The following is a 17,281-nucleotide window of genomic DNA, read 5'->3' on the forward strand; positions in this document are numbered from 1 at the left end:
TGCTATACACTACTATGGGGGCTCTGCTGTATACCACTATGCGGGCTGTGCTATACACTACTATGTGGGCTCTGCTGTATACTACTATGAGGGCAGTGCTGTATACTACTCTGTGGGCAGTGCTGTATACTACTACGTGGGCTGTGCTATACACTACTATGTGGGCAGTGTTATACACTACTATGTGGGCTCTGCTGTATACTACTATGTGGGCTGTGCTATACACTACTATGTGGACTCTGCTGTATACTACTATGTGGGCAGTGCTGTGTACTACTATGTGGGCTGTGCTGTATAGTACTGTGTGGGCTGTACTGTATACTGCTATGTGGGCTGTGCTGTATACTACTGTGTGGGCTCTGCTGTATACTACTGTGTGGGCTGTGCTGTATACTGCTATTTGGGCTGTGTTATATACTACTGTGTGGACTCTTCTGTACACTACTGTGTGGGCTGTGCTGTATACTACTATGTGGGCTGTGCTATATACTACTGTGTGGAGTGTGCCGTATACTACTATGTGGGCTGTGCTATATACTACTGTGTGGGCTCTGCTGTATACTATTATGTGGGCTATGCTATATACTACCATGTGGGCAGTGCTGTATACTACTATGTGGTCAGTGCTGTATACTACTATGTGGGCTGTGCTATATACTACTGTGTGGGCTCTGCTGTATACTACTATGTGGACTGTGTTATATACTACTGTGTGGGCTCTGCTGTATACTACTATGTGGGCTGTGCTGTATACTGCTACATGGGCTGTGCTGTATACTGCTACGTGGGCTCTATTATCTGCTATGCGGGTTGTGCTATATACTATGGGGGTATATTATATTCTATGGGGGAGGCCGTGTTATATACTATGTGGCTGTTATATACTATTGTGGGGGTATATTATATTCTATGGGGAGGCTGTGTTATACTACGGGGGGCTGCATTATATTCTATGGGGGCTACATTATATATTATGGGGAGGTGGGCTGTATTATATTCTATGGGGTGGCTGCATTATACTCTGGGGTGGCTGCATTATATTCTGTAGGGTGGTGGCTGCATTATGCTATATGTGGGCTTCATTATACTGTATCGAGGACTATGGGGAATACATCATACTATATGAAGAACTATGGGGTGCATTATACTATGGAAAGTGAATTGTACTACATAGATGACTATGGTAGTGCATTATACTATACGGAGCACTATGAGGAGTGTATTATGCTCTATGGAGGACTATGAGGAGTGTATTATGCTATATGGAGGACTGAGCAGTGTATTTTAATATATGGAGGACTATAGGGAGTGTATTATACTATGTGGAGGACTGTGGCGCACATTATAATATATGGAGGACTATGGGGTTTATTTTACTAAACAAGTAAAATGCTGCATATTCAGATTGTTTTTGTCAGAACAAAAATCATTGTTCTCAGCAGCACATTGCTGGTGTAAACTGTAGATGTGCTGCTGATAACATGATACTGTATGGTGATCTGTTAGTGATCTATTAGTGATCGTTCTGTCCCATCATTATTCCTCAGCCGGTGGAAAGAGGCCAGGAAACAAGTGTTGAACAACTTCAGTATCGTTGATCAAACTCATTTAGCGGTCTGCACTCAGCGCTTGTAAATACAACTGAAATGCTTCTGTGTGATGTGCAATATGTTAGCATTTGGGGCCCAATTATAAACTTTGCCTAGGGCCCCACTTTGCCTAAAACCAGCCCTGCCTACAAGTGTACAAAGATATTATACAGTCACCATGTGACAAGTGGGCCTGTGTAACTTCAAATGCCAGGGCTGAATTTTAGTCCCAGCTCGGCCCTGGTTGCTAGCAGTTAGACTTCATGTACACCAACTGCATATGTACATTTTTTGGACCATGAAGTATTTTGCTACATTATTCCTGATCAAAAGTCTATGTCACATACTGTATGCTCAAATAGGATTTTGTCTTCCAATTAATAGCTTTCTTGATTCTTTTAGTGCATTAACCAAATGATTGGAGTAACACAAACACATGTGGTTTCATTTAAATGTTATTGCCCATCTAAATTCCCCTGTTGTTCTAGAGTTGCCACTCTGGTCCTTCTGACAGTACACTGTTTACTGGACTGCATTGATGACATGGTGTGTCCATCACAAGTGACTGCTATAACTGTGGTCTCAGTGTTGTACCAGTATCATATAATGCTGCACAATCTTTCTGTGCTAAAGAGAGTGACATCGTAGGATGTTGAAACAGTCAATGAACTACAAGAGGAAACCAGAGGGCAGGACTTTCCCAGGGGATACTGAGCACTTTGGCACTTTACAGGCTCTAGACCACCAGCCACTTGTCAAGTTAACTCGCTTACCTATTAGACCTCTCTTAAAGGTCACAAAGGTATTTTTCCATTTCTATTTTGCGGAATTTGAGGAATGTATTTTCGCAATATTTTGGCTCCAGAGAGACCCTGGGAATCTCTTTGCATGAAAATCCTGTTTCACTTCAAAGAAAGGATAAATAATTTTGGCAGCTCATAATACAAAAGCTAAAAAAAAAATTAAATAAACTAAAATTTTAGAAACAAACATCTTATTCCTCCATAGTCTATGCTCTCTTGGATCTCGAATTTAACCTTCAGTGATTAAACATCAAATTTTCAGCACAGTCAGCTACTTACAATAGTTTATTCTTAAGTTCCCTGTAGACTTCATATAAATAATTTTGGTGTTTACTATATTTTAATGAAAAAATAAAACAATGACGGATGAGTCGAGTCGGCACATGACTGCAAATTTCAAATCATAATACATGTGGTCACATGACCGTCCACTTGCACAAAAAATACAGGGGAATAGTGACAGTGTGCATATAACACATTGTCACAATCTGGCAGTCTGAAGTCACATAGAGAGACTGTAGACATTTCCTCCTAGACCAGAAGACCCCTTTAATACAACTCTAAAATCAGTGGGTGAACAAACTCATTAAGATGAAAGGGAAAACAACATAAGAATGGAACTAAGCATATTCTTTACTCCTTTTTATATAGAGGAGTGGAGGCAATGGTATAGCTTAGAGTTGCTTTGTAAATCACATTTATGGAAAACTAGTACAAGGTGTTACTGGGAAATCAGGCAACAGGAAAAAGAAAGAAATAGCAAATTTACAGCCTTTTCTATTTCAAAATAATTTGAAAATACAAAAAAAATTATGTAAAATAGGTTTCAATCCTAGATTTTAATGGGCAAAAACAGTACTAACTGTTGTATACATTTCTAACAATTGTCGTGCAATTATAACAGTTAAAATCATGGAAATTCTATACAGAAACAAGCAAATATTGGCAGCTAGAACCAAGACCAAAACATGTAGCATTATTGGCTAAGTACTACTTAAAAAAGGGTTTAGGGGGCTTGGAATTTAAAACTAAGAGCTGTTCACTCACTATGATGCTTACTTTAAATAATACGAATGTGCATTTTCTTCAGCTGCTTCACTCCAGTCCAGGAATTATGGCACGTCTGGGCCTCTGACATCTCTGTGCGCCTTGCCACTGCGGGCACATGTTGTAACACTGCGTTACTATGTACATTGCTCAAGTGATGGCACAGCGCACAGTGATGTCAGAGGGCCAAGAGGTGCTCAAAACCAGGTCCTGATGTAAAGTAGCCAAAGCGAACAAGTGTGACAGGGAAATGGGAAAATTAGTGGTACGGAGGACCAGACAGTGGACATTGAGTGGACACCTGTGCATTCATATTATTGAGACACCCCACAGCAGGAAGGAGCATATAATTTGCATTGAATAATCTGTGTCATATGCCAAATTAGTATCTCGGCACATCTACTCATCTCTAAATAATAATGTTATGAATTCCTTATTCAATTCAAAACCGTTGGAAAGGGAAAACTGTGGTAGGCCACCCCAAAATCTTGCAATAGGAATTCAGCTATCTACAATGGCAACAACCACAATAAGCACAACTGTAGTTAAGATTCAAAGAAGCCAGGACTTTGTTGCTTTCATGATACTTTGCTGTTGGGTTAGTATGACTGTATAAGTTATGTAAGTGGAGCGCCCTGTCATTTCAGGGTGGTGTGCACTCCACATGCACCAACATCAAGTCTGGTCGGTGGAAACCTCTTGCTGTTTTTTCGGCATGTGCTCCACTCTTGGTTAACAGACGTCCACCCCTTTCCTATTCTACTTTCCATCAATGATTACATGATATTGTTACCATATGAATATCCTGGATTCATGGCTGAGTTGTCGCATTGTGCTCAGCCATGCAATTCAGATGAAGAGAGTTGGCCTTTTTTTGGTACGAATGGATTGTCATCAGACAGGTAAGGAATATAGTGTTTCATTATTTTTAATTTTACATTAATAAATGGGTAAAAGAGGGTGGGTAGTGTTTATTTCAAATAAATGAGTTATTTTGTGTGTTTATTTCAATTAAAGGACTTTTTTCTGTGCCCTTGTTTAACTTGCCCTATCGGGTTAGTAATGGGAATGTCTTATAAATGCTTCAGCCAGCTTTACCTGTGCTGGTTAGCAAAAATATAGAAGTCTCACCCCATTTTTTTATTTTATTTATTGCACAGGCTCCAGCTTATGAATACTCTCATCATTGTACATCTGCTTTCGCTACTATCAGTGAGACCAGGTGTACGAAGATGAGAGTAGTACTCTCATCAGCCGACGCTTGTGACCGGCGGTAAACTTTTTACCGCAGCTCACAGCTGCTGGTTTACACCCTGTCATCTATATGACAGTATGGGAAAATCAGTGCTCTGACTGGTGGAAACCTTTTTACTGCTGGTCACAGCTGCTAGCTCACACACTGTCGTCCGTATTACAGTGTGGGTACAGCAGTACTCTGACCGGCAGTAACAAACTTACTGCAAATCACAGCCAGTATTTCTCACTCTGTTACACAGATAACAGCATGAGAAACTCCAGTAACAGTAACACGGACTTCAGGGAGAAGTCTGTGTTAGGGGTCCACGGACACAAAGTGTTCGGCACGAACCTCAAACTTCACCGTTCGGTTCTGCCCATCCCTAGATATATTACAAATTTGCTTGTACTATTGATTTATGAAATAAAAATTAAATAGATGGTTACTCTTTAGGTATGCTGGCTCTATGTACTTACAGAACTTGTGCTATCCATAAAAATATACTTATTATTTGAAGGAGAACTCTGAAAACCACTGTATATTCTAATATTTCCCTTCCTACTCTTCTTATTCATTTTCTGTACTGCAGTAATCATGAAAAAAAGATTAATAGACCACACCTGAATGCCAATTGCTATGAAAGCAGTCTTTCTTCACAGTACAGTTTCATAGCTATTGACAGAGCAATAACTCTATAATATTAGGTTCTATATATCTCAGCCTTCTGGGGCTATAAAGTACATTTTCCAATTTTGCAGCAACATCAAACTTGTGATGTTATGTTCAATCTCATGGTGTCTCTGGTTTGAAAGTATTTGGGAAATCTTTTCCTGAATCTACATCATTCGCCATGTATATAAAGTGTAAGAATCACCTGGCCCTTTGAGTTGGGCAGATATGTAATATATTACAAATAAACCATAAAGTGTTAAATAATGGTATACAATTTTCTGCTATGCACCGAATTACCCTGTTTTATAGGCTATACATTCAACAGTTGCATTGAAAAAGTAATCACCCCCACCCTTGGTTTTTTACCAATTTTTTTTTACATTTCAACCTGCATTTAAATATTTTTGTAATCCAATTGTATGCTGTATACATCACGCGAAATGCACGTCGGGGCTACCGATACATGTGTCTTTGACCATCGAGTCACTACCTTTGCACCCCACATGGGTAAGAACTATTTGCACTTTGCACTATGATTGGCACTTTATATGTAGGGATGGCAGCAACACTTGTATGTAGATGGTTACCATGCCAAACCTCCAATATCTACATTTATGCTGACCCTCATGGGAGCACTATGACAATGAAGCATTGATAGTATGTGCCCGCACTTAATACATTGAGGGAAATAGATGTAGATGTTTTGTATCTAGAATTCTTCCCCTGTCTTTTCCCTGTCCATATACTAATATGTGCTATTATAATATATGTTTGTGAGTGAGTGACAAATAAAATTTATACTTTTGATTAAAACATAGGTCTCACCACACTTATTGAGAGCATAGTTGCTCCATTTTTCTATGTAGGATTAATCAGCACTAAATAGTCAAAATTGATGAAGTGAAGTGAAGTGAGAAAAATATATGCAAAAAAATAAATTTATGGGATAAAATGAATATGAATTGGCAGGTTCATATGTATTCACCTCTTTAGCTATGAAGCCACTAAAAATTTCTGGTGCAAGCAATTACCTTCATAAGTTACATGCTTACTGAAAGAAAGTCCACCTGTGTGCAATCTGAGTGTCACATAGTCTGTCACTATATACACACCCTTTCTGAAAAGCAACAGAGGTTGCAACATCATTAAGCAAACTAACCACTACTATTAAGGCATCACTAAGGGTACCGTCACACTAAGCGACGCTGCAGCGATAGCGACAGCAATGCCGATCGCTGCAGCGTCGCTGTGTGGTCGCTGGAGAGCTGTCACACAGACCGCTCTCCAGCGACCAGCGATGCCGAGGTCCCTGGGTAACCAGGGTAAACATCGGGTTGCTAAGCGCAGGGCCGCGCTTAGTAACCCGATGTTTACCCTGGTTACCAGCGTAAAAGTTAAAAAAACAAACAGTACATGCTCACCTGCGCGTCCCCCAGCCTCTGCTTCCTGACGCTGACTGAGCTCCGGCCCTAACAGCACAGCGGTGACGTCACCGCTGTTGCTTTCACTTTCAGTTTAGGGCCGGCGCTTTAGTGTCAGGAAGCAGAGGCTGGGGGACGCGCAGGTGAGCATGTACTGTTTGTTTTTTTAACTTTTACGCTGGTAACCAGGGTAAACATCGGGTTACTAAGCGCGGCCCTGCGCTTAGTAACCCGATGTTTACCCTGGTTACCAGTGTAAAATATCGCTGGTATCGTCGCTTTTGCTGTCAAACACGGCGATACACGGCGACCTAGCGACCAAATAATGTGCAGACCTTCTAGCAGCGACCAGCAATTTCACAGCGGGATCCAGATCGCTGCTGCGTGTCAAATACAGCGATATCGCCATCCAGGTCGCTGCAACGTCACGGATTGCTGGCGATATCGCCTAGTGTGACGGTACCTTAACCTAACACCACCATCAAGAGCAAGCAGATCTCCAAACAAATCAGCCACAAAGTTGCTGACAAAGTACAAGTCAGGGTTGGGTCATAAAAAAATATCCCAATCTCTGCTGATCCCCAGGAGCACCATCAAATCCTTTATCATCAAAAGGACAGGAAATGGTACTGCCCACCAAAACTCTCAGCCCGTGCAAGGCAAGGAGAGGCAGCACATAAATCAAAGGTAATCCTAAAGGAGCTGCAGAGTTCTCAAGCAAAGACTGGAGTATCTGCCCATACAATGACAATAAGCCATACAATCTGTGGGGATGCTTTTCGGCAGAAGGGACTGGGAAAATGTTAAGAGTCAAGGGGAAGATGGATGGTGCGAAATACAGAGATATTTTTGAACAAAACCTGTGTTAGGCATCTGGATTCTCCCGCTGTGTGGGATAGATCCCAAGCACTATCTGCTACTGTGGCCTCCCATTAGGCCTGGCCGCTGTGATTGCTGCTCAGCACAGACGTCGGTCCCAGCGTCTTGATCAGGCTCGTGACACATTTGGTTACTGATGGCTCTTCAGCCAAGTCTATGATAACCAGTGATATGCAGGTGCAGCCCTGCGCTCTGGAGTCTAAGTCCAGAGATCACCTTACTGAGCATGTCCATGATGTAGCGCCTTCTTATTGGTGGTCAGATGTTAGCTGCTCTGGTGATGTGGCAGTTCCAGATTGGCCCGTGGGCGATGTCTCAGCTGATTGGGCATGAGTGTTTGGGGTGGAACCTAGCATATAAAAGGCACTCAGTGGCGCACGCAGGCACGCTAGTGTCATTTATGTTTTGGTGTGTGTGGGTGGTTACTCTACCACTCTGTCTGCATGTTTGTGTGTGTCTGTCTATGCTCAAAAACTGTACACGTTGGTAGTCTGATAGCACACTTATGCGGTTTTATACTCATAGCTCAACACCTGAGTCTCTAGCATTCTACATACTTAGGGTGCTGGTCAGGCACAAGTTCAGTAGCTTCAGGACTGGAGTAACTAGCCGCTTGGCGTAGCATCTGTTTCGTTCATGTATGTGGTTAGCACAGTTCAGTTACAGAGCAAGCTCAACCCATATCCTACATCCGTGTGACGATAACAGGGTATAGTGCTTACAATTCTTAGTGCAGTACCTCTCTGTGAAGTAACTGAGCTTGGTACTCAGTGTTTCATTCACACTGTGTGGCGTATTAAGGTACTCTTGCCATTTTGTTCCGTCATTGTTTCACTACTAGCAGCAGGTTAATTTCTGCACGGTGGACCCCGGGTTGCGATTTCATTTTATTTTATATTTTTATTCAGTGCAATCCACCAACCCTAACAACCTGTTTCAGTCTGTTGTTGATTTCAGACTTGGACAGAGATTTATCTTCCACCAAAACAATGACCCAAAGCATACTGCTAAAGCAACGCTCGAGTGGTTTAAGGGGAAATGTGTAAATGTTTTGGAGTGGCCCAGTCAAAGTCCAGACATTAATCTAACTGAGAATCTGTGGTCAGACTGGGAGATTGCTGTTCATCATAGGAAACCATCTAACTTGAAGGAGCTGGAGCAGTTTTACCTTGAGGAATAAGCACAAATCCAAGTAGCAAAATGTGAAAAGTTCATAGACTTATCCAAAATGACTTGCAGTTGTAATTGCCACAAATTATGGGGTGAATACTTATTCACACTGAAGTTTTCAGTTAATAATATTAGTCTCCTCATAGTAATATGTACAGAGCCTAAAATACATCTTAAAAGGCTTAACACTGGTGTCTATTAGCCTATTTCTTCTTAGACCCTTACAGACCCAGCTAATTTTTAATTCTTGTATTTTTGTTGTTTTCTCCCCTTCTTCCAAAAGCCATAATTTTTTTAGTTTTTTCTGTCAACATAGATGTATAAGTGCTTTTTTTGAGAGACAAGTTGTACTTTTGCATAACACAACACAATGTACTGGAAAATGGAACAAATTTCAAGCACTTTCAAACTGCAAAATTATGACAGTGTTTTGTTTATTTATTGCCTTCAATTAATGGTAAAAATGATCTGGCATGAATATTTTCCAGATCAGGGAGATTATGTAGATATCAAACTTTTCCTTTTTTTTTAATTGTTTTAGTGATGAAAAGTTGGAAATTTGTAAAAAAAAAAATATATATTTTGATGCTATTTTCGTTGATTCACAGCTATGGCTTTCCAAGAGACAATTATGGGAGGAGATAGATAGAAAACAAGTACCGTATATACTCGAGTATAAGCCGACCGGAGTATAAGCCGACCCCCTAATTTTGCCACAAAAAAACTGGGAAAACTTAATGACTCGAGTATAAGCCTAGGGTGGGAAATGCAGCAGCTACCGGTAAATGTCAAAAGTAAAAATAGATACCAATAAAAGTAAAATTAATTGAGACATCAGTAGGTTAAGTGTTTCTGAATATCCATATTGAATCAGGAGCCCCATATAATGCTCCATATTAAAATATGCCCCATATAATCCTGCATAACGGCTCCATAAGATGCTCCATAGACACATTTGCCCAATATAATGCTGCACAAATGTTGATTATGGCCCCATAAGATGCTCCATAAAGATATTTGCCCCATATAGTGCTGCACAAACCTTGATTATGGCCCCATAAGATGCTCCATACAGATACTTGCCCCATATAGTGCTGCACAAACCTTGATTATGGCCCTATAAGATGCTCCATACAGATACTTGCCCCATATAATGCTCCACAAACGTTATGGCCCCATAAGATACTTCATACAGACATTTGCCCCATATAATGCTGCACAAACGTTAATTATGGCCCCATAAGATGCTCCATAAAGATATTTGCCCCATATAGTGCTGCACAAATGTTGATTATGGCCCCATAAGATGCTCCATACAGACACTTGCCACATATAGTACTGCACAAACGTTGATTATGGCCCCATTAGATGCTCCAAACAGACACTTGCCCCATATAGTGCTGCACAAACGTTGATTATGGCCCCATACAGACACTTGCCCCATATAGTGCTGCACAAACGTTATGGCCCCTTAAGATGCTCCATACAGACACTTGCCCCATTTGCTGTTGCTGAGATAAAAAAAATCACATATTCACCTCTCCGCTCAGGCCCCCGGCACTTTCAATATTCACCTGACTTCGTTCCGGCGCCGCTCCATCTTCAGCGTCTTCTGCACTGACGTTCAGGCAGAGGGCGCGCACTAACCACGTCATCGCGCCCTCTGACCTGAGCGTCACTGCAGAAGACTCTGAAAATGGAGCGGTGCCCGGAACGGGGAGCAGGTGAATATCGCGCAGCGCTCCCCCTCCCCGTTATAAACACTTGCTCCTGGTGCTGTGCAGTCCTTGGCTCTCAGGAGTCGCAGCTTCTTCCTGCACTGAGTGGTCATCGTTACCGCTCATTACAGTAATGAGTATGAGGCTCCACCCCTATGGGAGGTGGAGCAGCATATTCATTACTGTAATGAGCGGTACCATGTGACCGCTCAGTACAGGAAGAAGCTGGGGCGCCGGGGAGCCAGGGACCTGCAGGGACTGCGCCAGGAGCAGGTGAGTATAATTAGACAGCCCCCGCTCCCCCTCCCCTGCCGACCCCTGGGTATAACTCGAGTATAAGCTCTGAGGTCACCGCATATGGTGCAGGGAACGGTCCCAGATGGTTCCCAGGGTCTGGAGGAGAGGAGACTCTCCTTCAGGCCCTGGGATCCATATTTGTGTAGAAAAAAAGAATAAAAATAAAAAATATGGATATAGTTACCTTCCGACGGCCCCCTGAGTTCTCCCACTTCTAAGCGGTGCATGTGGCAGTTTCTGTTCCCAGGGATGCATTGCGTGCCATGAAGGACCTTTGTGATGTCACGCAACCACGACGTCACAAAGGTCCTTCATGGCGCGCAATGCATTCCTGGGAATGGAAACCGCCACATGCACCGATGAGAACCAGGAGAACTCTGGGGGCCGTCGGAAGGTAAATATATACATTTTTTTTTTTTATTCTTTTTTTACACGAATATAGATCCCAGGGCCTGAATGAGAGTCTCCTCTCCTCCAGACCCTGGGAACCATCCCGGACCGCTCCCTGCACACACCGTATAAGACGACACCCGGTGTATAAGATGACCCCCGAAAAGTTGGGGGTCGTCTTATATGCCCAGTCGTCTTATACGCCGAAAAATACGGTAGGTGAAAAGGTGCACTGAACTGTTCGACCACACCAAGTGTGCACCGAGTGCCTAAGTAACATAATTGAATAGAAAAAGATTTCTAGCAAATGCAGAAACAGATTTGGGCACTATAGGTATGAATTATATTAGGGTTATTTCCAGTGGCGTAACTTGAACCATGTGAGCCCCAATGCAAAATCTCCAACAGTGCTAACAACTATCACAGGACTTTAATAGTAATGTTCTTTTCATATTGGGCAAAGGGACCTTTTGGGCCATCCTATTCTCCAGGGCACAGATGCCATTGCAACCCCTTTACCTATTATAGTTATGCCCTTGGTTATATCTCCTATAACTGGCTGTGCTTGGTTTAAAGAGTTATTTTGTGCTGACACACTCCCTTCTAGGTCATTTTCATACAGCAGTATTTTAGTCAGCATTCTGCATCAGTATTTCAAAGCCATATCCAGGAGTGAGTCAATTATCATTTTTATGTATTTTTGGCTTTTAAATAGTAACTAGTGATGAGCGAATATACTCGTTACTCGAGATTTTTCGAGCATGTTCTGGGGTCTTCTGAGTATTTTTTAGAGCTCGGAGATTTAGTTTTTATTGCCGCAGCTGAATGATTTACATCTGTTAGCCAGCATAAGTACATGTGGGGGTTGCCTGGTTGCTAGGGAATCCCCACATGTACTTATGCTGGCTAACAGATGTAAATCATTCAGCTGCGGCAAAAAAAACTAAATCACCGAGCACTAAAAAATACTCAGAGGACCCCCGAGCATGCTCGAGAAATCTCGAGTAACGAGTATATTCGCTCATCACTAGTTTTGAGTGATACTGTCCGATATTTGAAAGTATCGGTATCGGATTGGATCGGCCGATATCCAAAAAATATCGGATATCGCCGATACCGATACCCGATACCAATACAAGTCAATGGGACACAAATATCGGAAGGTATCCTGGATGGTTCCCAGGGTCTGAAGGAGAGGAAGCTCTCCTTCAGGCCCTGGGATCCATATTCATGTAAAAAATAAAGAATTAAAATAAAAAATATGGATATACTCACCCCTCCAGCAGGCCCTGGACCTTAGCGGTGTAACCGGCAGCCTCCGTTCCTAAGAATGCAGTGAGTAAAGGACCTTCGATGATGTCGCGGTCATGTGAGCAGTCACATGAGCGGTCACGCGACCAATCACAAGACCGCGACGTCATCGCAGGTCCTGTACACTCACTGCATTCTTAGGAACGGAGGCTGCCGGTTACACCGCTAAGGTCCAGGGTCTGCCGGAGGGGTGAGTATATCCATATTTTTTATTTTTATTCTTTATTTTTTACATGAATATGGATCCCAGGGCCTGAAGGAGAGTCTCCTCTCCTCCAGACCCTGGGAACCATACACTGGGAACTTCCGATTCCGATTTCCGATATCACAAAAATATCGGAACTCGGTATCGGAATTCCGATACAGGGAATATCGGCCGATACCCGATATTTGCAGTATCGGAACGCTCAACACTACTCATCACTAATAGTAATGCTAAATACTGATGAAAATACTGGCATGTAAAAGTGACCTAAGAGAAACTCTAATGACTGTATTACTAGGGTTCTTGATACTTAGCAGTGACAGAGTCTATAATGCCATAGGGGTTTTTGTCTATTGGAATAAATTAAAAATCTTGGAGTATAGGGAGAGACCAGTCAATGAAGTAAAGCCAGACAGGGAGAAGCCTGCGAGGAGCCACAAGGATGAATAGTCTACTTGTTCCTGAGTCTTAATTTAAACATCTTTATACAGAGTCAAACATAAATATCTGCAATGGGGGGTCTGTCCCTGATTCATGTAGCCTGTGGGTTGGGCAATATGAATTATCTAACAGGCTCCTTTTAAGGCTGGACATGCCTTTCAATTATATTGAGAAAATGCTGATAAAAAAGGATGACTGTTACTTTAAAACTGATTATAAGAGTCAATACAAAGGAAATTTGCTGTTTGTAAAGACCCACTCATATGATTTGGAACTTTCCTGGAATCTGCCAGATGAAGGCTAAATCACAAAGAATGTAAGCATTGAAACTCAACGTATACAATGAGTATGTTTCTGAAATATTTATTGGATGCAAGAAATAGAATATTTTATCATGTTACAGGAGAAAACATGTCTGCTCAACAAAAAGTGTGCCTTGACGCAGGAAACCTATTACAGGTATATGTTACTTTTACTCTGTAGAGTGTTACACTGAAAATATGTAGACGATTTTATAGGGAGCCTTAAGTCGATTATCAGCTAGTGATATAATCGCTGCCAGAACATAATCTACTAATTGTACAATATATAAAAGACATCAGCTGTGCTATCAGCTGCAATATCTGACATCTCTTAAAAGGAGTTCAATTCACAACATTAAGTCGCAAACAGCAGTAATTATCAGAAGCCGTCTGTATGTATAGCCATTATAGATGATACACTGGAATAAATAGACAAATGAAGGATATATACATAGATAATAGATAGATGGATAGATACATAGATAGAAATATAGCTAGATAGATAGATAGATAGATAGATAGATAGATAGATAGATAGATAGTACTCAATGTTCCTAAGAGCACAGTGGCCTCCATAATCCTTAAACGGAAGAAGTTTAGGACCACCAAAAGTTTTCCTAGACCTGGCAGTTGAGCAAAACTGTACAATCGTGGGAAAAGAGTCTTGGTGAGAGAGGTAAAGAAAAACCCCAAGATCACTGTGGCTGAGCTTCAGAAATGCAGTAGGGAGATGGATGGGAGAAAGCTCCACAAAGTCAACTATCACTGCAGCCCTCCACCAGTCGGTCCTTAATGACAGAGAGGCCCGACGGAAGCCTCTCCTCAATGCAAGACATATGTGTTAGGTGTCGAGTTCCTGCCGCTGCACAGGGGGAATCTCGAACCATGTCCGCTGTGGTCTCCCATTCTTCTCCAGCCAAATTGGAACCCGCTCAGCGGAGACATTGGTCCCAGTGCCTGGCTCGGACTGATACTGCACGTTTGGTTACTGCTGCCCTTCCAGGTTCAGCCATTATAACCAGTACTGTTCGGCGGTGAGCAGGCGCTCCTGGGACTAAGTCCTGCTTTTCTCCTTCTGAGCATGCCAAGGGAAGACCTCTCATTGGTGGTCGGGGTTCACACGCTCAGGTCCTGTAACAGCTCCTATTGGTCCACTAGGAAGGTCCTGGAGAGCTACAACTATAAAAGATTTGCATGACCGCACGGCCATGCGCTAGTATCATTTGTGTTTGGCTGTTGCCAGTGGATACTCTACCACTCTGTATATATGTGGTGTGAGTCTGTTTAGCTTTGGGGCTGTACACTCAGGCAGGTAGCTAGCGTCAGTGGGGGCAATTAGCCTTGGCTTAGCATCTGATTCCTTCATGTTTGCGGTTAGCACAGAAAAGTTCCAGAGCAAGCACAACCCTAGTTAGAGTATTAGTTTCTGTGAATAGCGTGACTCTGTGAAGTAACAGAGGTCGCTTACATTTCACACGGGGTGAAGTTTAACCCACGTGTAAGCTCAGTGTCCATCCGCCATTACTTTGCAGCAGGTATCTCTGCACGATGGACCCCGGGGCTGCGAACGCACATCATATCAATCCCTCTATTACTGGGTGCATTCCACTAGCCGTAACAGTATACTAGCGCCAGGGTCTGGCTAGTAATGGCGGACAAACAGCAACTGCTGCGGTACATTCAGCAGCTGAAGGGCAGGTTGGCGGCTCTCAAGCGCACAACCTCAGCTGTGGATGTTACCGCCATAGCTGTTCAGGCTGCTAGCGTGGCTGCAGCAAGTTTGTCCACTGCCACCCTTGTTCAGACCTTATCTCGCCTCCTGCTGCCAGATAAATACTCTGTGTTACGGAACCCCTCAGCACCCAGAATATGTTGTGCAGTTATATGTATGTATAACAGGTTCCATGTGAGATGTATGTCCCTAATGCATCAGCTCACAGGTTGCGCACCTGGACAGAGGGGACAAGATATCCCCCTTCTGACCTCCCCCACCTTTGTAATTCCCACAGTAAATATCATCAGGCACCGGCCACCTGCGGCTATTGTAATGTATGTCTGGCCTGCCGCGTTTCAATGGGCCTGCCCTCTGCATCTGTGATATATTCTGTGTCCTGTGAATAAAGTGTTGTCACACTGGAAATACGTGGAGAAGCAGTGATCTTTTATATGCACCCATGTACCAAGGAATTCCAGCCAGCATCCTTCATTCAGACTCCAGCCAAAGCAGAGTGGACCTCCTGACCAACGGGGTGGTACTGAAAGAGGTACTCTAACACGGGAGACCCAGTTACACTGGTGGCAGACAGCGGGATGTGATACCTCGTCTACAGTAGGAAAGGAATGAATGGAAAACAACTACCTGAAGTTAAAGAGGACTACATTAAAAGATCTGGTGGAAGCCCGAGGGTTAATCGCCAGCAACAAAACAAAAGCAGATTTGATAGCAGCCATTGTGGAACACGACAGTGCAGTGCCCCCCAATGTGAATGTGGAGGAGACTGAATTCCAGAGGGAGGTAAAGAACAGACTGGCATTCTATGGCCCAAACCCTGCAGTAGAGATCATACGAGAGGTGATGACTGATGTGCGTACTGATCTGAAGGAAAAGATGGCCAAGCGGACCAGGATAGAGCTAGCCAAGATGGAGATGGCAGAGCGGACCAAAGTGGAGCTGGCCAAGATGGAGATGGCAGAGCGGAGAGAGGAGAGTCAGTGAGCAGGGGGAGCTCTGGCCTCCAACCAGGTACCTTCAACAGTAAGCCACAAAAAGATCCAGTATAATGCCTTCCGACAGTTGGGGGAGGCAGAGGAAGACATTGATGGCTTTCTGCAGGACTTTGAGTGGCAGTGTGCTGTCATGATCTCAATGGCAAGAGATCATAGCATCAGCATATATAGGAACTAGCTCTTGGAAGATGGAAACTGAGCTGACCATGAACTAAACCTAACGCACAACTAGCAGTGGCCGGGTAGCATGCCTACGTTGATTCTAGATGCCCAGCACCAGCCGGAGGACTAAATAAAGCTAGCAGAGGAAAATATTAGTCCTAGCTCACCTCTAGAGAAATACCCCGAAAGGAGACAGAGGCCCCCCACATGTATTGGCGGTGAATCAAGATGAAATAACAAACGTAGTATGAAAATAGGTTTAGCAAATTTGAGGTCCACTTACTACATAGCAGAAGACAGAAAGGACACTTTCATGGTCAGCTAAAAACCCTATCAAAACACCATCCAGAAATTACTTTAAAACTCTGGCATTAACTCATAACACCAGAGTGGCAATTCCTGTTCACAAGAGCTTTCCAGACACAGTAACGAAACTACAGCTGTGAACTGGAACAAAAATGCAAAAACAAACATGGACAAGAGTCCAACTTATCTAGTAGTTGTCTAGGAGCAGGAACAAGCACAGAGAGGCTTCTGATAACATTGTTGACCGGCAAGCAACTAACAGAGCAGCAAGGTTATATAGCGACTCCCACATCTTGATGGGAACAGGTGAACAGAGAAGATGAAGACACCAGTTCAATTCCACCAGTAGCCACCGGGGGAGCCCAGAATCCAAATTCACAACAGTACCCCCCCCTCAAGGAGGGGGCACCGAACCCTCACCCGAACCACCAGGGCGATCAGGATGGGCCCTATGAAAGGCACGAACCAGATCAGAGGCATGAACATCAGATGCATTCACCCAAGAATTATCCTCCTGGCCGTATCCCTTCCACTTGACCAGATACTGGAGTCTCCGTCTGGAAACACGAGAGTCTAAGATTTTCTCCACAACGTACTCCAACTC

General features: G+C 43.2%; 1 protein-coding gene across 2 annotated transcripts in view; it reads right to left on the reverse strand.

Annotated features, from left to right (window-relative positions):
• WSCD2 (WSC domain containing 2) overlaps positions 1 to 17,281 on the reverse strand; it is a 799,558-nt gene that overhangs the window by 49,327 nt on the left and 732,950 nt on the right. The window lies entirely within an intron of this gene.

This window comes from Ranitomeya variabilis, chromosome 1, assembly GCF_051348905.1.
Source record: "Ranitomeya variabilis isolate aRanVar5 chromosome 1, aRanVar5.hap1, whole genome shotgun sequence".
Lineage (NCBI taxonomy): Eukaryota > Metazoa > Chordata > Amphibia > Anura > Dendrobatidae > Ranitomeya > Ranitomeya variabilis.